This window comes from Bos taurus, chromosome 13, assembly GCF_002263795.3.
Source record: "Bos taurus isolate L1 Dominette 01449 registration number 42190680 breed Hereford chromosome 13, ARS-UCD2.0, whole genome shotgun sequence".
NCBI lineage: Eukaryota > Metazoa > Chordata > Mammalia > Artiodactyla > Bovidae > Bos > Bos taurus.
In genome coordinates this window covers 4,566,645-4,593,639 of record NC_037340.1, presented here as the reverse complement: position 1 = coordinate 4,593,639, position 26,995 = coordinate 4,566,645, and positions in this window count along the sequence as shown.

The window sequence follows — 26,995 nt, the reverse complement described above, 5'->3', positions numbered from 1 at the left end:
AGCTTCCTGATGGGAGAGACTGACTTTGGGGGAAACTGGGTCTTGCTTTAATGGGCAGGGCCATGTTCAGTAAATCTTTAATCCAATTTTCTCTTGATGGGTGGGGCTGTGTTCCTTCCCTTTGGTTTGGCCTGACTTATGCCAGCATACCCTGCTGCTCCCAGGACTGTGTGTTTAGTGCCCCTGAACCCTCATCAGGCCACTGTTGACCCACACCCCCACCAGAGACTCCTGGACACTCACAAGCAAATCTGGCTGAATCTCTTGTGGGGTCACTGCTCCTTTCACTTGGGTCCTGGTGTGCACAAGGTTTTTTTTTGTGCCCTCCAAGAGTCTGTTTCGCCAGTCATGTGAACGTTCTGTAATCAAATCCCACTGGCCTTCAAAGTCAAATTCCTTGGGGGTTCTCAATCCATTTGCCAGATCCCCAGGTTGGGGAATCTGTTGCGGGTCCTAGGACTTTTGCAACCATGTCAGAACTTCTTTGATATAATTGTTCTCCAGTTTGTGGGTCATCTGTTCCATGGCTCTATGGTGATGCTAATGGCAACCTCCTCCAACAGGATTTATGACATATGCAGCACCTCGCAGGTTTGTTGCAACCAGAGCCCCTGTCCCCGTGGTGATCACTGCTGGTCCATGCCTCCATAGGAGACACTCAAACACTCAACAGCATGTCTGGCTCAGTCTCTTGTGGCATCTCTGGGTCTTGGTGGGCACAAGGTTTTGTTTGAGCCCTCCAAGGGTCTCTGGCCAGTATGAGGTTTGATTCTAAACATGATTTTGCCTCTATCATTGTCCTTTTGGGGCTTATCCCTTACCCTTGGATGTTAGGTATCTTTTCTTGGTGGGCTCCAACATTTGCCTGTTGATGGTTGTTCATCAGCGAGTTGCAATTTTGGTGTTCTCACAGGAGAAGATGAGTGCGCTTCCTTCTACAATGCCATAGTTGGTGGTAGATACTGGAGTGGGTTGTCAGAGCCTGGTTGGCTGCTTTGGGGTAATTTCCAGGCTCTGGGGTATCATGGGCCTGGGAAGGAAGCATGAGTCACTCTTCCCCTCCAACCACTCTAGAGAAACATCACTACATGACTACTGGAAAAACCATAGCTTTGACTAGACAGACCTTTGTCACAAAGTAATGTCTCTGCTTTTTTCATACACTGTTTAGATTTGTCATAGCTTTTCTTCCAAAGAGCAAGTTGCTTTCAGTTTCATGGCTTCAGTCACCATCTGCAGTGATTTTGGAGCCCAATAAAATAAAGCCTGTCTCTATTTCCATTGTTTCCCTGTCTAATGGCTGTGAAGTGATGGGACTAGATGCCATGATCTTCGTTTTTTGAATGTTGAATTTTAAGCCAGCTTTTTCACTCTCCTCTTTCACCTTCATCAAGAGGCTCTTTAGTTCCTCTTCACCTTGTGCCACAAGGGTGGTGTCATCTGCATATATGAGGTTATTGATATTTTTCCCAGCAATCTTATTTCCAGCTTGTGCTTCATCCAGCCTGGCATTTTGCATGATATACTCCACATATAAGTTAAATAAGCAGAGTGACTATATACAACTTTGACGTTCTCCTTTCCCAATGTTAAACAAGTCCGTTGTTCCATGTCCGGTTCTAACTGTTGCTTCTTGACCTGCATACTGATTTCTCATGAGGCAGGTAGGTGGTGTAGTATTCCCATATCTTTAAGAATTTTCCACAGTGTAATAAATATTCCAGGATAATAGTGACATGTCAAAAGTAAACAGAACAGCATAGATTACTTAGGACACCAGCTTAAATATTTGGGGTAAAATTCTCATGTTTACACATTTTATATTAACGCAAATACATGTCATACCTAGAAGCAAATTTTCACTTGCTTTTACAATGAAACACATATAGAAATGTGCTGTTCTGGTGAGCTTACACCACAAACTGCAGATGCAAGTTTGAACTTTTCTGCCACTGGAGATTTTTGCAGAATTTTCTGATGTTCTGACATAATGATAATATCTTCAAAAACAGTTTTAGATAAAATGCGAATGCTTTCCCATGCAGTTATACATATCCTCCACAAAATCCAGGGCAGTGCATTAAAACATGACTACAAAGATTCATGTTCAAAAAGCCAAAACACGGAAGTTTGTTTGGAGCCAGTTTCCTTGTGCTCTACCTCTAAGGAAACAGAACTTAATCTAAAATGAGGTCCTGACAGCACCTGCATCAGAAAACTCTGGGAATATTTACATACCTATACCCCAAAGGATGATCATTTTTGGAGCAAAGGTGCAGGAATCTTCCTCGAAACTTATTTGTTATCATTGTTCAGTTGCTAAGTTGTGTCTGACTTTTTGTGGCCCCATGAACTCCAGGCTTCCCTGCCCTTCACTACCTCCCAGAGTTTGCTCAAATTCATGTCCATTGAATCAGTGATACTGTCCAACAATTTTATCCTCTGTGACTCTCTTTTCTTTTTGCTTTCAATCTTTCCTAGCATCAGGGTCTTTTGTAGGTTCTTCATATCAGGTGGCCAAAGTTTTGGAGTTTATTAGAGGATTGATATATAGACATGTGGAAGCTTGCAAACAATTTAAGATGCTTGAAAGGATTTAAATTCCCTTTGTTTAGTTTTTCCGTACATCACTTTTCTCAGTTAGTCTTTTGACAAGAGCATGGTGGCAGCTAAATCCCTATTTTTTGAGCTAGTTGAAGGGAACACAATACACTTCAAATACCAGAACTCTAGGTGGGAAGTTTTCTGTTCTGCTGTGGATACCATGAGCCTGACTTGTGGCCTCGCTCACTTGGAGAACCAGTGGCACTCACCTGAGAAGTGTAACTAGGGTTACTACAAAGAAAGTCAAACATTCGCTAAATCCCCTTTCAATCTGTGTAAGTGCCTGGACAAATATTTGAATGGAGACCACACATCAGACAGTTCTTTCCTTTCACAAAAAAATCAAGTTTCCCTGGATTCAAAAGAGATAGCATAGCATACAAAAATATGGTTCTATGGTCTGTTAGTTTTGTATCAGGTTTCTCAGGACAGATCTTCTCAGTCTTTAGCATATTCATTTGCAGAATTTTGAAGAGAAAGGTAAAAATGCAGCTTATTTTTTTCTTGAACTTATCAGACCAGAGAATCTTTGTGTTGCATCTTGCAAGACCCACTTTTTCTGTATCTCCCTTACTTCTTGAAGTAGGATTCTGAAGTCAACATGGATCCACATCGGCCTTCTCTGGGAGCTTGTCAGAAATGCACAAGCTCAAGCCCCCACCCCAGAACTACTGAAACAGAGTGTAAGGTTTACCCAAGTCTCCAGGAGATTTGTAAGCATGTCAAGTCTGAGAAGCAAGGATATAGAACACATTTTGAGAACCAGTGCCAAGGACAATGACAGAAATGGTTTTAACCTAGAAAACTTCAAGAATCAATCTTACAGTTCATTCACCTTGGCTCCTGAAAGATTCTGGTATTGCTTCCAGGAACATCTGCTTTGGCACACAGATTTTTCACTGGGAAAATGACATCTGAAGGCTACATGTAAAACAACTCCTTCTGCAGTTGAGAAAAGTACAGGGCTGTGTTGTGGTTTATAGGTTTCTTGACCTGGGGACAATTTTGATTTGCACCAAAGCTGCCCCATGGAGATAGAGATGTGAAAAGAATTAGAACTTGGCTTGCACTTGAATCTGCTCCCCTGCAGAGAAACAGCCTATTTCCCAACCTCAGCTGAGAACACATCATCCTGTTTTAGCTGACAAATAATCAGAGCTTTTCCAAATGACTATTCCCAAGCCACTCTGAGTTCCAAGGATAGATTTTGAATCAGGTGCATGTGAAATACAAACAGTGCTCCAGTTGGGAAGGAAAAGATGAAGCTTGAGCCTTAACAAGCAAAATGCACATGTTAATAAAAGCCATGCACAGCCTCAAGTCCATGTAAGGTATGGATCAACCAGCAAGAGCAAGGTTCCCATCGGAATCTTCCCAGCGTACAGCCATGACTCATGCCCAGAGCCATCTTGTCCCTGCAAGAAAAGCATAAATCATCATCCATTCTTAAAAATGATGCCAAAAGTGCATTTTATTCAAATGCATTCCTTAAAATAATTGCTGAGAAAATAATACAAAAGTATTCAACTGACAACTGAGTCTTTCATCTTTAATGTTCACATCTGGAGGGAAAAATGTGTCATGGGTGGTTACAGTGGATTCTAAAGATGCTGGGAATTCCTAAACACACAAAACTCCATGAACATCAGAGCTGGTTTTATTCTTCTGAACAGGAAACTGCTGCCTCAGTCACACCTACAAAGAGGTCTCCTAAATTTTATGATGCAAACCTTATTGTGCTTTTCTTTCCTTTTTTTTTTTTCTTTCATAATTTAACCAATTATGGTTAGCATGAGGGGAAATAAAGGGTTTGTCTTTGATTCCTCTAAACCTTCTTTCCTATATCCTTTCCACTAACATCCAGACAAATCAGGATTCTTTTGCAATTATAATAAAGCTTCTCGACTCTGTTTCTTCTTCCTCTTAAGCTAACTCATTAAGTTTCATTTATACCTCCATCTCCTCCTCCACTATACGTTCCTGGTACCCCAGCCTCTGGGATTCTCCAGTGACTCAGTGGTAAAAGAATCTGCTTACAATGCAGAAGCCTCGGGTTTGATCCCTGGGTGGGGAAGATCCCCTGGAGATGGAAATGGCAACCCACTCCAATATTCTTGCCTGGGAAATCCCGTGGACAGAGCAGCCTGGTGGGCTACAGTACATGGAGTTCTGAAGAGTCAGGCACAACTTAGCTATTAAACAACAACCCCAGCCTCTGAAATGGGGATTTAAGAATATGATCCCAGAAACATGAGTAGAGGGAGTAGAAGAATATGCCAGGAAAGGGCAGAAAGTAAATGAAACTAGTTATCACTATTATCAAACTATTATTAAACTAGTTACCACTGTGGCAATTAGTGTTCAGAGAAACAGTGTAGAATATTCTTCAGAGTTACTACAACCGAAGGGCAAGGGACTGGGATATTTAGTTATCAAATCCCTGTCTGTCATGTTGGAAGGCTGTTTTGGGGACAATAGTTCTGTCATTTTGGCTTTCTCTGTGCTTAGGCTAAGGGCACTCTCCAGCATAAGCACACACACACACACACACACACACACACACATATATATACCCACACATACATACATACCTCAAGCAAAGCAGCCTTGGGAACACAGAAGTGACTGCCAAAGGAATATGGACAATACACATACAACATCTGTTTCACCATCTGTTCATTTCTCCACTCAGCTCCTGCAGGAACTCTTGTTAAGCTTAGACTTTTTCCAGAAATTGCACTGCTTGATGTATTGGTTCATAGTTTAAAGACTCACAGCCACCGCTTCCTTCCTGAAGCTCCATGACATCACATGTTTCTGGATGTTCTCCATTCTCTCTCGTCACCCTATCATCCTTGCTGACTCCTCTTCCTCTACCCAAACTGGAAGTGTCAGGTCACTCAATTGTGCTAAGACCTTTCCTCTTCTCCTACCCTGGCTTGCTGAGTGAGCACATCTGCTCCTATGGTTTCAGTTACCACCTACAAATTTGATTGTCAAAATTATATTTTGGTAGCGCAGACCTCCCCTAACAATGAGGCTGATGGTCCAGGCAACATCGGACATCCTAGAGTCACTTCAGATGCTATGATTCGGCACAAAAGTCATATTCTGTCCCTTGCTTCCCCTGTTAGGAAAAAAAAATTGCCTTCATCTAATATTTCCTATCTCGGTGGATAATACCACATTCCACTCAATGGGAAAAACTGGAAAATCAGCAGTCATGACACATACCTCCCTGTCTCCTGCCTCAACAGCATCCATTCAATTACCGGACCTCATCCACTGGATTCCATCAATGGATTATTTCCTTTTTAAAAAATGTATTTTATTGAAGTATAGTTGATTTACAATATGTTCATTTCTTCTGTACTGAAAAATGATTCAGTTACACATACATACACTCTTTTTCATATTCTTTTCCATTAGGGTTTATCACAGGATATTGGATATAGTCCCCTATGCTGTACAGTAGGACCTTGTTGCTATTATATACAGCATGGACGTGGACCTTATCCATGCTGTATGCAGAAGTTTGCATTTGCTAATCCCAAACTCCCACTCCATCCATCCCCCACCTTCCTCCCAGCTCTCTATGTCTATGAGTCTGTTTCTGTTTTGTAGATAAGTTCGTTGTGTCATATTTTAGATTCCAAATGTAACTGGTATCGTATAATATTTGTCTTTCTCTTTCTGACTTAACTTTGCTTCGTATGATCATCCCTAGTTGCATTCATGTTGCACATGGCATTATCTCATTCCTTTTTGGTGTTGTTGCTGTTAGGTGCTAAGTTATATCTGACTCTTTTGCAACCCCATGGACTGTAGCCCTCCAGGTTCCTCTGTCCATGAGATTTCTGAGGTAAGAATACTGGAACAGGTTGCCATTTCCTTCTCCAGGGGATATTCCCAATCCAGGGATTGAACCTGCATCTTCTGCACTGCAGGCAGATTCTTTACGGCTGAGCCACTGGGGAATTCCTTTTTTATGACTATGTAGTATCCCACTGTGTATATATACCACATCTTTACATCAATGGATTGTTTCTTAAATCCTTCCATCCCCTATCACATAGCTTCCTCAGATCCATTCCCCATGCTGCAGTCTGAGCAAGCAGTTAACAGTCAGCCCTGATAGTGTTCCTGCCCTTTGATCTGACTCTTTTCTGCTTCTCCTGTTCCATCCAGCACTACTTTCTACCTAAACTTTCCTGTACTACATTTTGATTCTGGGAAGTGCCATACTGCCTCTGACCTAGGGATCTTCATAACTGCTATCCCCTTGTCCTAACACCACTTCTCCCAGCATCTCTTTCCATGAACCAACATCTCCACATCCTTCAGATATAAGCTTAACCATGACTGCCTTAAAGAAGCCTTTCTTGCTTTTCCTGATTCCTTTAAGAAAAGGATTGGTTTACCCCCATTATTCCATCCTTTAGAACAATTCACTGAACTCTTGACTCTTATTGTAATTATAATTAGTTATTTGTGTAATAGTTACTTGTCTAGTGTTAGCTCCCTAAGAAAAGGTAATTGTGTCACCTAAATTCACAAATATCCAGCACCTTAAACAATGGTAATTACTCAATGAATGTTTTTATAAGCCCATTGACAATTCAGAAAAATTAACTATGCCAAGCTTGAGCTATATTTGTTCTTAGTTTTACTAGCTACTCCTTTGCTTCTGTTCATAGGATGTTTATTATCCTAAGAATACTGGAAACACAGTAAGTTTTCTGGGGCTGCTATAACAAAGTACACAAGCAGGGTGGCTTAAAAAACATTAATGTATGGCTTCACAGATTTTGAGGCTAGAAGTCTGAAATCAAGGTGTCAGTGAGGTCAGTTTCCTCTAAGAGCCACAAGGGAAAGGTCTGTTCTGGGCCTCTCTCTCTGGCTTATTGACGGCTATGTTCATATTCACAGGGTGTTCTTACTATGTAAGTATATCTGTGTCCAAGTGTATTCTTTTTATAAAAGTACCAGTCATACTGGTTTAGGATCACCCTCATGATGTTAAAAAATTACATCTGCAATGATCTTATTTCCAAACACGGTCAAATTTCCAGGTACTGGTGGTTAGGATTTCAACATCTGAATTTGAGAGGGAGTATACAATTCAACCAATGACAATATCTGAGCATTTCAGCAGCAGGGTTGATAAATGACTAGATTCACATTGTCAATAGATCATGGCTTTAGGTTGAAGAAAAGATTGGATGGAGCAAGACAGGCCTGGTGGAAGCTGGGGGCCTACTATCATGCTTGCAACAACATCCATGAGTGTGGTTTCTCTACTGGCATTGTCAAGGATCAAAGCTCAGCCTTACTGCATGCCTGCAGCATAAGAATCATGACCCTAGGGTCAGTTTTCTTATCCATAAAAGGGCTATAGTTTTAGCATCACATAATTTCATAATGCTGGAGGAAAGACCCCAAACTAGATTAATCTGGGATCTGACATATTAATTTCTATTTTCCTTTAATATATCATCATAACACTCAAAAAAGAAAAAAAAAACAGTTCAGTTTTTTAAGACCAAATCAGCCATTAAAATGGCTTGTAACATAATGATGTTTATATGAACATATGTAATATTTTGTGCCAAAGAAGAAAAGACTGGGCATTCTTCAAACATTTCCGTTTTCTGTATTATGCAGACATCTTGCAGGACTATCCAATAGAAAAGTGGATCTTGGATCTTCATATCAGTTCAGTCAGTTCAGTTCAGTCACTCAGTCGTGTCTGACTCTTTGCGACCCCATGAATCACAGCACGCCAGGCCTCCCTGTCCACCACCAACTCCCAGAGTTCACTCAGACTCACGTCCATCGAGTCAGTGATGCCATCCGGCCATCTCATCCTCTGTTGTCCCCTTTTCCTCCTGCCCCCAATCCCTCCCAGCATCAGAGTCTTTTCCAATGAGTCAACTCTTCCCATGAGGTGGCCAAAGTATTAGAGTTTCAGCTTCAGCATCAGGTCCTTCCAATGAAAACCCAGGACTGATCTCCTTTAGAATGGACTGGTTGGATCTCCGTGCAGTCCAAGGGACTCTCAAGAGTCTTCTCCAACACCACCATTCAAAAGCATCAATTCTTCAGCACTCAGCTTTCTTCATAGTCCAACTCTCACATCCATACATGACCACAGGAAAAACCATAGCCTTGACTAGATGGACCTTTGTTGCAAAAGTAATATCTCTGCTTTTGAATATGCTATCTAGGTTGGTCATAACTTTCCTTCCAAGGAGTAAGCGTCTTTTAATTTCATAGCTGCAATCACAATCTGCAGTGATTTTGGAGCTCAAAAAAATAAAGTCTTACACTGTTTCCCCATCTATTTCTCATGAAGTGATGGGACCAGATGCCATGATCTTAGTTTTCTGAATGTTCAGCTTTAAACCAACTTTTTCACTCTCCTCTTAGTTCCTCTTCACTTTCTGCAATAAGGGTGGTGTCATCTGCATATCTGAGGTTAGTGATATTTCTCCCAGCAACCTTGATTCCAGCTTGTGCTTCTTCCAGCCTAGCATTTCTCATGAGGTACTCTGCATAGAAGTTAAATAAGCAGGGTGACAATATACAGCCTTGACATACTCCTTTTCCTATTTGGAACCAGTCTGTTGTTCCATGTCCAGTTCTAACGGTTGCTTCCTGACCTGCATACAAATTTCTCAAGAGGCAGGTCAGGTGGTCTGGTATTCCCATCTCTTTCAGAATTTTCCACAGTTTATTGTGATCCACACAGTTAAAGGCTTTAGCATAGTCAATAAAGCAAAAATAGATGTTTTTCTGGAACTCTCTTGCTTTTTCGATGATCCAGTGGATGTTGGTAGTTTGATCTCTGGTTCCTCTGACTTTTCTAAAACCAGCTTGAACATCTGGAAGTTCATGGTTCACATACTGCTGAAGCCTGGCTTGGAGAATTTTGAGCATTACTTTACTAGCATGTAAGATGAGTGCAATTGTGCAGTAGTTTGAGCATTCTTTGGCGTTGCCTTTCTTTGGGATTCGGATGAAAACTGACATATAGGTAAGAAGTATGAACTGGAGTGGAAACCAAAGAGTCATCACATTTAAAACACCCTCATATTGTCTTCTCTTTCATGCCAATCCGTTCTTTTTTCTTCCTTTTCCTTTCATTACTTAGACTAATCCCCACCCTTATTTTTATCACTACAAATAATGGAACTCTGGATCTTGTCCCAAGAGAAAAGTTGTTCAACTTATTTTTCCTTCCCAGTCCTTGGCTCATCTGTTGGGTGACCCACTCGGACACTTCAGAGGGTGGTGCCTCCCACCCCCTCAAGCCACAGAAACAAAGCTTAGTCATTGCATATTCTTGGCTTTTGCCTTTGTCATCATTTTAATTTTTTGAACATTGCTTTATCATTAACTCATTTCACTTATGTAAAGAGAATAAACCAGAGATAGTTAAGGAGTGCCTCTGATTATTCTGGAACCAAAAAAAGAATTGCAGCATCGCTATTGTCCAGTTTGCAGAAGACAATGGCCATTTTGACATGGGAGAATTCTAAATCACAGGACAATGTAATTTTTTATTCTGTAAATTGTATTATGCAGCACGCTAAATCAGAACCGTATTGTGGACAACATTTTACTAAGAACACAAAGGGAAATGGATTATTTCCTAACCCAGGGATCCCATGTCTCTTGCATTGCAAGCAGATTCTTTATCACTGAGCCAATGGGGAAGCTTATATAGGAAGGAGGCACATCTGAAATTTTGGGAATGGTACACATATGACAACAAAAGGTATTAATAGACATAGGATCCATTTCATTTTCTATAAGGTTGCTGGATTTGCTAGATCTCCCTTACAGATGTCCAGACTGCAAAATATAAAAAATAAGCAATGTTTCAGTTCAGTTCAGTTCAGTCGCTCAGTTGTGTCCGACTCTTTGCGACCCCATGAATCACAGCACGCCAGGCCTCCCTGTCCATCACCAACTCCCGGAGTTCACTCAGACTCACGTCCATCGAGTCAGTGAGCCCACCCAGCCATCTCATCCTCTGTCATCCCCTTCTCCTCCTGCCCCCAATCCCTCCCAGCATCAGAGTCTTTTCCAATGAGTCAACTCTTCACATGAGGTGGCCAAAGTACTGGAGTTTCAGCTTTAGCAACATTCCTTCCAAAGAAATCCCGGGGCTGATCTCCTTCAGAATGGACTGGTTGGATCTCCTTGCAGTCCAAGGGACTCTCAAGAGTCTTCTCCAACACCACAGTTCAAAAGCATCAATTCTTGCATCAGCAAAAAAACCAGTTGAGCTGATAAACTAGTTATGGGCATAGTTTGAATGAAGGCTTTGACTGCTGTTGTCATTGTTCTTCTGCTTCTCCTTTTACACTTGAATGTAGCCAAGGCTCATACATTAAAAACTAAACCTAGAAGGTCTTCTGTGAATCCTCACCCTGCCCATGCATGACCACTGAGGTGGGATGATTGAAAATGTAGCTAAGCACCCCCAGAAGTTTTAGCTAAATATTTAAATCATAAACTTTGGTGTATACTTATTGTTTGGAGAAATTAAAATGGATTTAATTCTAATGAATTATTCTTCTGTCATAGCTAATGGCCCACAGTTGCCTCCAGTTCTAGAGGATTTCCCTCATCAAAACACTGCCATTTGCCCAGGAGATCACCTCCCACACCCCACTTCCAATGACTGGCTGACATGAAAACTGCAAAAGGCCAGCCAGTCACCTCCACAGAGAAATAGGTCCATGGTGTCACACTCCATAGCCTCAACTGGATCAATCTAAAGTCAGAAACATCCAGCAAAGACTACACGGCTCCTTCCCCAACCATACCTGCTTCCTTCACCACCCACCTCTTTCTTCTGAAAGCCCTATACCAGTAAGTCACAGGTATCTGAATCCCTTCCTCAGACTCTGCTTCTAAAGTAGAGGACCTAAGTCAGGCCATAGCTCTTAATCTAAGAGATACATTGTTTCACATATTTACTTTATTGACTTCTCAGGACCATGCTATTATAGGAAGCCTTCTTAGACATCTGTGGTCACAATGTCATCACAGATCACCAGTAACATTAATGAAATCATTACAGTATTCACATTTGAATCAATGTGCCTCCCCCACAGAAATGTATGCAACAGTGAACAGGTGATGTCCAATGTTTCCCTGACATAAAGTGATGTCTTTTCCATTAGGAGAAAAGGAGATGAAGAAGGGAGAAGGAAAAGAAATGAAAGAGAAAAGAATAAAAGAAAAGAGGAAAATGACAGGGGGAGAGAAGGGAGAGGGGAAGAAAAGGAAGGAGGTAAAGACAGACAGACATAACGGAAAGAAGAGGCCATGATAGACACCTATTTTATTGGCTTTTAACCTTTTCATGCTCTAACTCAGTCACGTCTGATTCTTTGTGACCCATGAACTGTAGCCTGCCAGGCTCCTCTTGTCCATGGACTTTCTCAGACAGGAATATGGAGCAGGTTGCCATTTCCTCCTCCAGAGGATCTTTCTGACCCAGGAATTGAATCTGTGCCTCCTGGAAGTCTCCTGCATTGGCAGGAAGGTTCCTCACTGCTAAGCCACATGGGAAGCCCTTTAGCCTCTTAGGTGATCCCTGGTCTCTCTTCATGGTTGGAAAGGCTCCATGGGCCAGTTTTCCTCTCTGATTCTTTGTGATGTGGAACAGTTGGAAATGCTTTCATCACAGGCTGAGCTTCAGTGCAGAACTTGGCTGAGAATCACTTTTCTACTAAGAACTGTGAGGAGTTTCCAGGGAGGGCTTGTAAACTAGTTATCTCTGCTGATGACCACATCTGTGAGCATATCTGTGGTACAGAAACATGCTATGTAATAAAGAGGATCTTGTGTTCTGTGACTTTCTGCCATGTGGGCTTGGTTTCCTACCACATTCAAGACGTCCTTTTCTTATGAAAAAGAATCAGTATATAGATGGGTGATAGCCCACCCATAGGGTAAGAAGGAGGCTTGTCTGTTTTTCACTTGGTGTCCAAGCAGGGTCAAATAGTGTAGGATTCATTTAGAAATTTTTTAGAACTTCTAATATGAGCCCATTCCCAAGGCACTGAGGATGCAGAATGCCTCCCATGTGTCAGATTCAACAACACCCATAATATTTTATATCAGCTCAGGGAACTATCATAACACCCATTGAACTTGGCACCCTGGTTCTCATTTCCCAGAGGGTCAAAACAGTCCAAGGTCAGGAAACTAGGAAATGAAGAAACTCAGCTTCAAAACCAGGCTGGAAGGATTTCTGAGTCCAAGGTCTGCTTATCAGCAGCAGGGGAGGGGACTTCTCAGGTGACCACCACCATCTAATTAAGGGGACACCTTTGTACCTGGAAGAAGTGATATTTGCAATGGTTTTTTACCTTTGAAATATCTGCTCTGCCCAATCTCCCAAAGTCTGTAGCCATCTACCACCCTCCAAAGGTGAAGTTGCTCAGTTGTGTCTGACTTTTTGCAACTCCAATGACTGTAGCCTACCAGGCTCCTCCATCCATGAAATTTTCCAGGCAAGAGTTGTGGAATGGGTTGCCATTTCCTTCTCCAGGGGATCTTCCTGACCCAGGGATTGAACCCGGGTCTCCCGCATTGTAGGTAGATGCTTTACCATCTGAGCTACCACCCTCAAAGAATATGAAAAAAATCACTACATCACATAGGATATTTCTAAAGCACAAGACAGAATAGATAAGGTTAGAAGAAAAGAATGTATGCAACTGGACAGCTATTATAAGGATTACTCAAGATGACTATGAGGAAAAGAGAAAGACTGTCAGTAGAAGATTTTTGTTTGAGCTCATGGGGCTGAAGAAATTGGAAATAAATGTGGTCACTCTTAAGGAATCTGAGCCCCAAAGCTGTAGTTCGGTGTTCCTAGGAATCTGATAGCTACAGGCATCTGCTCAGAACAACCTGCTCAGTGACCTTTGACTTCATCCCTGCTTTTAGTAAATATGGAACGAAGATAATTTAAAGGAGCTTGAAAAAAAACACCAAACTTTATTGTTAAAGAAGAGCAGAAAAAAGAAAAAAAAAAAAAGAAGAGCAGAAAGCCTGTCAATCAATCACCTAAAAAGTGTCTGGTTTGAAATTTAATCATCAAAGAGGGGCAGGACTAAATGATTTCAAATTTTCTTCCAGTGATATTTTAGAATTTTAAGGTATGTTATCTAGAAAATGTACCTGATGGGTGGCAATATGGCAAAATTATGAGATTATAAACATTTGCCAAGAATCTCAATAGCCTTCTGAACCTAAAATATTGGCAAATGCTACTTATGTTATTTTTGAACAGAAATTATTTTACATTCTTTGATATAAATTATAGCATGACTTTCTTTTTTTTAGTTCCAAAAATAAGTGATATGATTCACATGCCTTAGTTAATAAATTAATGGAAAGAAAAATGAGTAAATAAACTTTGCAAAGCCATTTAAAATCAGCACAGGCATTGTTGAAAAGATAATAGTCATTTCAGTAGATTGTTGTTCAAAAGCTTCCACTGTTTACAATTACTGGTGCAGGTAGATTATGCTTATAAAATATGTTCCAGCATATTCTAGAAACACATGGTTTTGTTATCAGGACATCTATATGCTTTTTAAATAAAAATAATTATGTGCAATTGAAACATGTGTTGTTCCTTTGCCTCCTCATTCTGAATCTAATTTTAAATAAGTGTTAGAAAAGGACCAGGATATTTGAAATTGCTGGAATCTTCTGTCCATCAACAAAGATAATGTGCATGATAACACTGAGTCATCACAGCCCTTGAGAGCTCTCTAGTTCAGTTGAATGACTGATATCCATGAACACTCAGCAGAACCTCTTGGCTTTATCTAGGAGGCCAGTATGAGATGATGACCACATCTGTGAGCACATCTGTGGTACAGAAATAAGGTTTTTTCTAATGAGGAAGGACCAGGACAATAAAAGGCATATTTCAGAGAAATGCTAAGAAGTGTTTCCCTGGCTTTATTCTTGGAATATCCTAGACACACTTCATGAATACTGGGCTTCCACAGTTAGAGTTCATAGTCACAGTCAGGCTGCACTAGGAAAAAACTTTGTTTGTATGCTGCTGCTAAGTCGCTTCAGTCGTGTCCGACTCTGTGTGACCCCATAGACGGCAGCCCACCAGGCTCCCCTGTCCCTGGGATTCTCCAGGCAAGAACACTGGAGTGGGTTGCCATGTCGTTCTCCAATGCATGAAAGTGAAAAGTGAAAGTGAAGTCGCTCAGTCGTGTCCGACTCTTAGCGACCCCATGGACTGCAGCCCACCAGGCTCCTCTGTCCATGGGACTCTCCAGGCAAGAGTACTGGAGTGGGGTGCCATTGCCTTCTCCATTGTTTGTGTAGGTACATGAATTAATGAATGAACATCAAGGGAAAGGTACACTACACTCATTCTAGATTTCTCTGACAATGCTCAATTTTCCCAGAGGAAAATTAGAAACTCTCATTGCCAAGGAGGTAAAATAAAGCTGTTTACTTTAATTTACAGATATGAAGTTAAGGCATAGAAAGATTAAGAGAAATATCCACAGATGTATCTCAATCTCATAGATTGAGAAACCTGTACGCAAAGAAGTGGTGGGACGAGGATTGTAACTAGTCAGTCTGACTCCATGGTCCACACTCTTAGTCATTTCCCACCACTGCTTAGAATCTATAGACCTCAAGACACGGGGCAAAACTTAAATGGAAAGCCAGGGGGCGGACTATCTCCTCATCAAAGCATAGGATCTGTGCACCAGAGTAGACACATGCACTGTCACCTATAACAAGAAGATGCCTTTAGGACTACAGGACTGCATCCAGGGCAAAGTGAGCAGAAAATGTAATCAGCAGCCAAAGAGGAATATGAGGCTATTTGGGGAACATTAGAAAAACCTCATTTCAGGAAGAAGATAAATGCCTTGACGGTGCTTCATATCTCTTTAGAACAATATGCTAAGATTTAAGAAGAATCTTAACATATTAAGATGCAGAAGATGTTAAGAAGAAGAATACACAGATGAACTATACAAAAAAGATCTTCATGACTCAGATAATCACAACGGTGCAATCACTCACCTAGAGCCAGACATCCTGGAATGTGAAGTCAAGTGGGCCTTAGAAAGCATCACTATGAACAAAGCTAGTGGAGGTGATGGAATTCCAGTTGAGCTATTTCAAATCCTGAAAGATGATGCTGTGAAAGTGCTGCACTCAATATGCCAGCAAATTTGGAAAACTCAGCAGTGGCCACAGGACTGGAAAAGGTCACTTTCCATTCCAACCCCAAATAAAGGCAATGCCAAAGAATGCTCAAACTACCACACAATTGCACTCATATCACATGTTAGTAAAGTAACGCTCAAAATTCTCCAAACCAGGCTTCAGCAGTATGAGAACTGTGTTCAAGCTGGATTTAGAAAAGGCAGAGGAACCAGAGATCAAATTACCAACATCCGCTGGATCATCAAAAAAGCAAGAGAGTTCCAGAAAAATATCTACTTCTGCTTTATTGACCATGCCAAAGCCTTTGACTGTGTGGATCACAATAAACTGTGGAAAATTCTGAAAGAGATGGGAATAACAGACAACCTGACCTGCCTCTTGAGAAACCTATATGCAGGTCAGGAAGCAACAGTTAGAACTGGACATGGAACAACAGACTGGTTCCAAATAGGAAAAGGAGTATGTCAAGGCTGTATATTGTCACCCTGCTTATTTAACTTATGTGCAGAGTACATCATGAGAAACGTTGGGCTGCATGAAGCACAAGCTGGAATCAAGAATGCTGGGAGAAATAGCAATAACCTCAGATACGCAGAGGATACAATCCTTATGACAGAAAGAGAAGAACTAAAAAGCCTCTTGATAAAAGTGAAAGAGGAGAGTGGAAAAGTTGGCTTAAAGCTCAACATCTAGAAAACTAAGATCATGGCATCTGCTCCCATCACTTCATGGCAAATAAATGGGGAAACAGTGGCAGATTTTATTTTCTTGGGCTCCAAAATCACTGCAGATAGTGACTGCAGTCATGAAATTAAAAGACACTTGCTCTTTGGAAGAAAAGTTATGACCAACCTAGACAGCATATTAAAAAGCAGGGACATTACTTTGCCAACAAAGTTCTGTCTAGTCAAAGCTATGGTTTTTCTAGTAGTCATGTATGGATGTGAGAGTTGGACTATAAAGAAAGCTGAGTGCTGAAATATTGATGGCTTTGAACTGTGGTGTTGAAGACTCTTGAGAGTCCCCTGAATCACAAGGAGATCCAACTAGTCCATCCTAAAGGAAATCAGTCCTGAATATTCACTGAAAGGACTGAGGTTGAAGCTGAAACTCCAATACTTTGGCCACCTGATGTGAAGAATTGACTCATTTGAAAAGACCCTGATGCTGGGAAAGATTGAAGGTGGGAGGAGAAGGGGATGACAGAGGATGAGATGGTTGGATAGCATCAGCTATGCAATGGACATGAGTTTGGGTTAACTCCGAGAGTTGGTAATGGACAGGAAGACCTGGCATGGTGAGTCCATGGGGTTGCAAAGAGTTGGACATGACTGAACGACTGAACTGAGCTGAACTGAACTGAGAAAAATACATAGGGAAGCACCTTCGTATTTCCCCAGCAATCACAGAAACATTCTGACAACTCCTCTCAAAGACATGTCTACTTGTACCTTTCCATTAAATTATAATGACCAACATGTCCTAAAAAGCAGTTTTCTAGCCCTTAGTCCTGGAGAAGGCAATAGCACCCCACTCCAGTACTCTTGCCTGGAAAATCCTATGGACGGAGGAGCCTGGTAGGCTGCAGTCCATGGTGTTGCTAAGAGTCGGATACAACTGAGCGACTTCATTTTCACTTTTCACTTTCATGCATTGGAGAAGGAAATGGCAACCCACTCCAGTGTTCTTGCCTGGAGAATCCCAGAGACGGGGGAGCCTGGTGGGCTGCTGTCTATGGGGTCGCACAGAGTTGGACATGACTGAAGTGACTTAGCAGCAGCAGCCACAGCCCTTAGTCCAGATCTCGCTTGCATCAACTGAGGGGAGAGGGAATTTTTCCACACTGGATCCTCACTGGCACTAACATTCATGGGGCAGGGACTGCTAAAGTCAACTCCCATGTGGTTTTCATGGCAACAGAAGGACAAAGACAAGGTTGCCAGCTCTAGGCTGACACAGAGATGCTAAGGGAAGAAACATAACTCTGATGATATTGGAGCTGGAGCCTGGATGTAGGGTTTCTATAGTGAGAGTTTCTAATTTTCCTCTGGGAAAACTGAGTGTTGTCAGAAAAAGCAGGGATGAACGTAGTGTATCATTCCCTTGGAAATTTGACATTTATTCATTCAATCATCTATGTACATAAAAGTAGCATAATTTTCAGAGAAGCCTGTGGGGATAATTTTCTAATATTCCCATACCTGTTACTGTTTATAAAGTTTCAATCCTGATGAGAAGGAACAAATCAAATTGTAATCAAAATAAGTGTTCTGAAGATGAAAGTGCAAGCATTGAAAAATGAAATAATGATAACTAGTTGCTCTTTTTTCCTTTTCTTCCTTTCTTTCTCCTTTCATTTCTTTCTTCTTCTTTTTTTTTTTTTTTGAAACTACATGCTTTTCTGATACACAAGTTAACAACTGCCTTCTTTCCTCCCAGGTTCAATTGGCTTATGTGAGGATAAAGAGGATCCTTCTCCCAACTTTATTAAGGTATAACTGACAAATAAAATTGTAAGCCATTTAAAGCTGCAGCATTAAGCCTCCCAAAAACTTTGCCAGGAAGGTGAAATAAAGACAGAAAATTAAGTCATGGAAATATTAGCAGATATATCCACAGCGGCATAGCATGATGATTTGACGTGTGTGTACATTGTGAAAGGATTGCCCCCATCTAGTTAATTAACATCTGTCACTTCACATAGTTACCCTTTTTCCTCCCGTCAGTAAGAACATTTCAATTCTACTCTCTTAGCAGATTTCAATTATATAATACAGTGTTAGCAACTGTAGTCACACAATGTTTTGTATTAGATCCACAAACCTTATTCATCTTAGAGCTGGAAGTCTGTACCCATGACCAGCCTCACTCTGTTGCCCCCACTCCCTGAGCTCCTGGTAACCAACATTCTGCTCTGTTTCTCTGAGTTCTGCCTTATAGACTCCACATATAAGTGAGATCATACAGCATTGGTCTTTCTGGGTCTGACTTATGTAACTTAGCATAATGCCTTTCAGGTTCATCCATGTTGTCACAAATAACAGGTTTTCCTTTTTTCTTAAGGCTGAATAGTACTCCTCTGTGTATGTGTGTGTATTTCACATCTTCTTTAGCTAACCATCGTGCCATTTCCATTCCCTGACTTTTGGGAGTAATGAAGTAATGAACACGGAAGCATAGATATCTCTTTAAGATGACTGTTTCATTTTTCTTTGAAATTTTTGAATTTTTTTGAATTCAAAAAAACTTTGAATTTTTCTCTAGAAGTGGGACTGCAGAAAGGACAACCTGACTTAGGGGAACAAGGACAACTCCCAAGATGCTCTAGCCATTCTTGGGATCATTCTACTTCCACACAAGGGTTGATGGGTGGTGTTGTTTCTTTTGCATCAGCCTCCCAAGAGTTAGCCCATTCTCCAAGCATCTGAATTAGTGAATCTTTTTTTTTTTAGCCTTGTTTCCCAAACACTTAATTATGGACAATGTAAAACCACATAGCTCTTTACTCATCACCGAAGAAATAGTGTTCCTTATGTTATTCCTCATACTTCTTTGTCCAGACAAGTTTTAAATGAGTCAAACCATAGTGTTTCTACTATATATTTCATTTTGAATAATCTCTACCCCAAGGAATGTTTATTTACTGCTTGCTGTGTGGCTTAGGTTTTCATTTACACCATTTCACAAACAATTCTTAAATTTTGTCCAGCATCAGTGAAACAAAGAATGAACTATTCCTGACAATTTACACTTCATTTTGAGGTGTAGACAGCCTTTCTTTGACATTCAGTCAATCCACATTGCATAACTTATCTCTATCTTTAAAATACATCTACCTCCAGGTCTCTTCCAATCTTCGTCTTGATCTAGCAAGAGTTTTCTCAGTTTTTAACCTTGGCAAAGGCTAGAAAAAGCTGTGAAATAACACAAGCAAAGGATTTAACTATTCTAGTTCTGGTCGGACTGCCCCACGGATTCCATGTAGGTACATATACATTGCTAAGAACATGAGAGTCATTTCCGTGAGTTTACCTGTTGAACTAAGCCTTCAGCCTTACTTGATAATCACTTGTTTGTTTCTAAGTATTGGGTAAACCATGAAACTCCATATACTTTGCAATTTGAAAACTCAGGAAGCACATAATTGTGCTTTTGACCTAGGGGAAAATACAGTGAATTTTGCAAAGTTTCAGCAATTTTTTCACCAGCCTGTGCATTTTAAATAACACATGTAAAATGTTTCTTTCACATGTCATTACTCACATTTCTCCCTATATGTCTATGTAGGGCTACTTAGAGGAGTAAATGAAATAAAGTGTTTACTTAAGTTAGCAGAAATTACTTGTCCACTACATAAGAAAAAATTTTCCAAATGGAAGTTTAAAAAGCCTTCACAGTGTTATTGAATACCATTTCCTGCCATGAGGACTAAATAGAATGAAAATCAAAGTAAAATCCTTAGTTGCCAGTCCTCGAAATGAATGCCAAAATGAGCAAACATTGAAAGGCAATACTGATGCCCATGTAGAAAGCATATACATAAGCAATTTTAGCTATTTGCTACATCAGTTGGGAATCAGCTTTTTCACCTCAAATAAGCAAGGACAAGCTGAGTGTTTGGCACAAACTAAGAGTATCTTAAGTAAAACCAGGAGCCACTGAAAGCAGAATGGATAGGATAGCAGGCATACTCTGTTCTGGAGAGCATATGAGAGTTGTCATTTATACTCACAGCCCTGATGGGGAATACAGAACATGAAATGGCAGGCCAGGAATTTGAGGACTTAAGATCTGGTGCATTTTTAAAACTGAACTAATTAATTAATTGTATTTTTGGCTGAGCTGGATCTTCACCGCTGTGTGTGGGCTCTCTCTACTTGCTGTGAGCAGGGGCTACTCTCTGGTTGCAGTGTGCAGATGTCTTATTGCATTGGCTTCTCTTGTTGAGGAGGTCTAGAGTGAGAGGGCATTAGCAGTTATGGCACATGGATTTAGTTGCCCCATGGCATGGGGAACCTTCCCAACCAGGGATTGAATCAATGCCCCCAGCACTGGTAGGCATTCTTAACCACTGGACCACCTGGGAAGTCCTGGTGTATTTTTAAAACATAAAAAGAGAAAAAAAAAAAAAAAGATTATTTTATGTAAACTTTCTAGATTTTAGTCGGCAACAACAGTCTTGGTATTAGTTTAAAAGAAACAACTCACGTAAATAACAGTAAAATGATATGAAAGTGAGTGGATCCAAAGACAAAGACATTATTATTTTCATTGTCTCCTAATTTGAAGCTTGCCCTGAACCTCCTTCTTTCTCCACATCCCTGACCTTAGTGGAGAGAAGCAGCTAACGCAGTGTTTTAGAGATAAAGCACTGAGAGCAGGTCAGTAAAGGAGCCTGCCGGATTGGCAGACTGCAAGGAAGAGCTTGTTCCAGACACAGAGGCCTGAGGGAAGATGAGAAAGAAGAAATGGAACAAAGGAAGCAGTCAGGGACAAGCCCAGGCTCAGCCAAAGGAAGGAGCCGAGGAAAGGGAAAGGTATGTTGGCAGAGGCCCAGCGGTTCCTCATTCCATCCAAGGACACTGTGAACCACCTCGACACGCTGACTCTGGGCTGAAGGGCTGCCTATGTGCAGGGTTCCTCTCTACGGTGGAAGTTTCCCGTGATAAAGACACAGACCATTCTAACATATGTGGGTGCATGCTTCCCTTCATCTCTTCACAGCCTTGAGGCCATCTGGGGACGTTGCTCCCATTACAGACTTGAACAAATTTAGTCATGTCCAACACAGTTATTACTCAAGGGAAAAAATGTCTCCTAGCTGCCTGGGAGGGAGTTTGCCCTTCAGTCCAAAGACGGCAAAGAAAAGAAAAAAAAAGCCCAAAGTTCCAGGAGTGGGGAGTCTGGGAGGGAACAATGGAGCAGAGAAAAGGCTGCATTGCTAACTGTGCCTAAAATTCCCACGATTCATGGGCAGGGCATCAGTTCTCCACATGAGCCCGAGTTGGGCAACAACTGCAGACCCAACCAGCATGATCTGCAGACACACTCCCATGCTCACTCACGCTGGGGGTGCCTTCCTGGGACCCCTCATTCTTTGCTTTTCATCCCTTGTATTGGCATTGTCCTCTTATGCAAAGACTAGAAGCTGAAAAAGAGTTGAAACACACTCCAAAGCTATCCTACTCCCAGAACCTGGCCCTCACCCTAACCCAGCCTCCTAACCCCAGGGAGAGAGGATGCAATTTCCTGATGATCTAGGCAGAGGCAGGCAGTGGGTCTTACTTCCACATAGTCTCAGGAAACACATTAATAGTCACTTGGCTCTCACCATATCCCCTTGGAAATCCCCAGGTGTGCCTTTTGAACAACTAAAAATAAATAGAGGAAATAAAGGTGGTTTTCCTTTGAAATAGTCTAGGCATTATTCTGCTTTGTTCTCACAGGTGAGAACTATATCTCTGTCCACAGACATGACTCTGCTCCTCCAAAACCCATCTGTGAATACAGTCATCTCATTGTCAAGCAGTGATCAGCTTCTGGTAAGTATCTCTTTCAAGGGTCTCTGAGTCTGCAGTTGAATCATCAGTGATCAGATTTGTCTTCAATGAGAACAGTCATTTGAAAGGATTTTAAGTCCTTCCCTCAGGATATTTTTATTCTTTTTTTTTTTTCTATACAGGTTGTTCATTTAGAAAAAAAAATTGGGCATATAGATGAAATCTACTACTGAGATCAGTAGGATCATGTATCAATATAATACCTTTAGTGGAAATAAGTTATCTTATTCTGCTAAGTATATTTCCCCCCTTTATTATGGTAATACGAACCTGATAATTCTGTGTGAGACCATCTCAATCTTACTCTTATTCCATGTGAATTGGAGAAGGCATATGACCTCAGTTCAGTTCAGTCACTCAGTCATGTCTGACTCTTTGTGACCCTATGGACTGCAGCACGCCAAGCTTCCCTGTCCATCACCAACTCCCAGAGCTTACTCAAACTCATGTCCATCGAATTGGTGATGCCATCCAACCATCTCTTCCTCTGTCATCCTCTTCTCCTCCTGCCTTCAATCTTTCCAAGCATCAGAGTCTTTTCCAATGAGTCAGTTCTTCACATCAGGTGGCCAAAGTATTGGAGTTTCAGCTTCAACATCATCCCTTTTTAGCCCAAAATCAGCCTAAATTAATATTTAGGACTGATTTCCTTTAGGATGGACTGGTTGGATCTCCTTGCAGTCTAAGAGACTCTCAAGAGTCTTCTCCAACACCACAGTTCAAAAGCATCAATTCTCCAGCTCTCAACTTTCTTTATGGTCCCAACTCTCATATCCATACATGACTACTGAAAAAACCATAGCTTTGACTAGACAGACCTTTGTTGGCCAAGTCATGTCTTTGCTTTTTAATAAGCTATCTAGGTGGTTCACAGCGTTTCTTCCAAGGAGCAAGTGTCTTTTAATTTCATGGCTTCAGTCACCACCTGCAGTGATTTTAGAGCCCAAGAAAATAAAGTGTCTCACTGTTTCCATCGTCTCCCCATCTATTTGCCATGAAGTGACGGGACCAGATGCCATGATCTGAGACTTAGTTCTGACCAATCAGCATCTTCCACATGTAGCCGCTATTACTGGTCCAGGGAAAGCATAGGACTCAAATCACTGCACTCATAGTTACTTTTACTACTTTAAAAAAAACCAAACTGGTAAGAAGCACTCTCTTTTCTACTGAGGTAACTGAAATGATGAAATGTACCTGTGGAGATGCTGGAAGCCAATTTACTACTATGGAGGGAGAGTCTGTTGGAGAGTGGAACCAACGCAGAAGAAACAGCAATAATGGTGGGAGACCTAACACTGATGACATTGTCGGGCCTTAGCCATGCCTGAAGCCAAACTACCTCTAATCTTTTCAGTTCTGAGCCAGTGCATCTTCTTTTTGGCTTCATTCTGAGAGGTTTTCATCCAATCCATGTTAGGTTTTCTGTTATTGCCATCAAATATGTTGTGTATAAAATCTCCATTTGTGCATCAGTGCTTCATCCCCATCTAAAACTTTCTCAGCAATGGTCTCACTTTGCCACTTGGAGTTATGCATGGAAAGCAGGTGATGGTAATGAAAATGGCCCACTAACTATGACATCTGCTATGAACTTCAGCTTCCCACAAAGAGAGGAAGTTGGATCAAAATGAAAGCACACACTCATTTCCAATGTGAATAATCTTTGGGACAACCCCATTCCTCTTTTCTCTGGAGATAGACACGAAACTCTTCTCTTATTTGCTCTGATAGGTTAGCCAAAAACCGAACAGAATGAAACGAGGAAGTCAAGACCACTGTAGAAAATACTGCCAATAAATAAGACCAGAACAAGAAGATGAATATGCTATTAATTGGATCTTTGTAAATCATCACTTGAGTGTTGAGTAGGCGTTGGAGTTAAGTTTGATTAGCATGGGTAAAGAATTTCCATGTGGTAAAGTGAGACCAGAGTAGCCAAAAAGGAGTTGGAAGTCATATAGATCTGTTCTTGGCTGTCCAATGGGCGTGGAAAGGGTAGACAGAACTAAAAACACAACTGGAACTCTGGCCCTGTTCCTAGATATTAGCATAGAGGAGTGTGCTTTCCATACAGAGGTGTCATCAAGTAACCAAAAGAAGAAATAGCTGGGGAGCAGAAAGAGGGTGGGGGGAGGAGGCGTCCCTTTCCCTCTAGTTCTTCTCCAATGTCAAGGAGACTGGCTGGGGATCAACAGAGCTCCTCTAAGAATGCCTGTATTTCTTGGTTTCTGGCCAGTTACTCAGAGCAGATGTGAGACATTTACTGTGATTAGGAAATGCTTTGCATGTGAGAATGTGAATGCAACAATCCTCAACTCAGCCAAGGAAACTTAATAAATGGTGAAATTTTACATCTTTAGGGAGGAGCAACATATATATTTTTTTAAGTATTGGTTAAAATAAACACCAAATTCCCAAGGAGAGACTCCAAATTCTGATGATATGCAGCACTGATCATTTTATTACTGTGGAAAAATTTACTCAGAGAGTGCAGCCCACTTCATTCTTTTGTTCATGTTCTCATTCTCCCCTTGTCAATGACACACAAGTACTCATCTGTTCCTATCTGAGCTTTCTTTTGTTATTGGATGGAGCAGAAGTGGATGAATGAAGTGTGTCCTTGTTGGCAGTTGGCAAATGAAGAAGTGATTTGATGTCATTAGAAAAATGACAGGACTCATTTTACAAATGAGACTGAGTTATCATTGGCTAAAATGTATAGCATATGAGGGAATATACTTGCATCCTGGTTCCCCTTTATAGACAGCTGTCTGACATTCATTAAGTCACTTTACTTCTCCAGGTTTCAGTGTCCTTTTGTGTTAAAGGAGAAGGATGCACTACATCAGCATTTCCCAGAGTGTGTATTATACAGACTAGTTCTGTAGGATGTTAATAAATTGTTAAAGCAAAGGTAAGAATTCACTGATCACACAAGATAAAGAAAGGCATTCAAGACAGAAGAAATTGTATGTATGAAAGTATAGAGATATGAAAAAGCTTTTCACTCATCTTCTCAACAAATATTTATTGCAAACATATTATGTGCTGGGTGTTGACTATGCTCAAAGTTGGAGAGTCAGAGATAAGTAACAATTATAATAAACTTGCTCTCAGAGAGTATATATCCTTGTGGGGCTTCTGATTAAACAAGCAATTAAAATGAAATAAAGTATTCTGAATATTATGATAGAAAAAGAGATGCTCCTACAGAATATGGGGATAAGGGAAGTAAGAGAGGGTTTTTTAGAAGAAGTTATATTTAAACCCACAACTGAAAGATAAATAGGCATGATCCAGGCAGAATAGAATGAATATTTCAAGCAATAGGATCCTTATGGGGTACGAGCATAGAGTTAAATAAGAAAATGGTGAGTTTGAAGAACTTGAACTTGAAATCCAATATGGCAGAATTTGAGGTGAGAGCAAATGAGCTTGAAAGGGTAAATGGAGAAGATCATGTTGTATCTTAGAAGCAATGATTGGTGGTCTGAATTCCATCATGTAGAAAATAGGGAATATTAAAGACTTGAAGTACTTGAGCAGAAAGATCATATTTCTATTTGGAAATGGTGGAAGTGGTAGTAAAAATATTTAATTGGAGAAAACCCAGATGAGAAAAAATTGTAGTAACCAAGAGACTCTTGCCTCCTAGAAATGGAGATAGAGAAAAGAGAAAAACGTGAAAGTCATGTAAAACGTAGAATTGGAAGGTTTGTGCCTGATTAGGTGTGGGTTGGGAATAAGAGGAAAGGATCTTGGCTGACAGCTGTGTTCTCAGTGCAGGTCATAAGGTGGGCACTGGTTCCAAACCCAGAATAGAAATTACAGGACAAAGAGAAGAAGAACGAGGAGGCTGGGAAATAAAGTTGAGTTCTGTTTTGGGTGTATCCATCCTTTCACACCATTGAACATTTATATAGAAACATTTGGATACATCAATCTAGAACATGAGAAATGAACTGAAGTCTGAATATGAGTTCCAATGTATTTAATATATGGATAAGCATCAAACCTTGGAGTGGCTCAGTTCAGTTCAGTTCAGTCATGCAGTCGTGTCTGACTCTTTGTGACCCCATGGACTGCAGCACACCAGGCCTCCTTGGAGGCCTGAGGGGATGAGATGGTTAGATGGCATCACCAACTCCCGGAGTTTACTCAAACTCATGTCCATTGAGTTGGTGATGCCATCCAATCATCTCATCCCCTTCTCCTCCCACCTTCAATCTTTCCCAGCATCAGTTTCAAATTAGTCAGTTCTTCACATCAGGTGGCCAAAGTATTGGAGTTTCAGCTTCAACATCAGTCCTTCCAGTGAATATTCAGCACTGATTTCCTTTAGGGTGGACTGGTTGGACCTCCTTGTAGTCCAAGGGACTCTCAAGAGTCTTCTCTAACACCACAGTTCAAAAGCATCAATTCTTCAGTGCTCAGCTTTCTTTATAGTCCAACTCTCACATCCATTCATGACTATTGGAAAAACCATAGCCTTGACTAGACAGACCTTTGTTGGCAAAGTAATGTCTTTGCTTTTTAATATGCTGTCTATGTTGGTCATAACTTTTCTTCCAAGGAGTAAG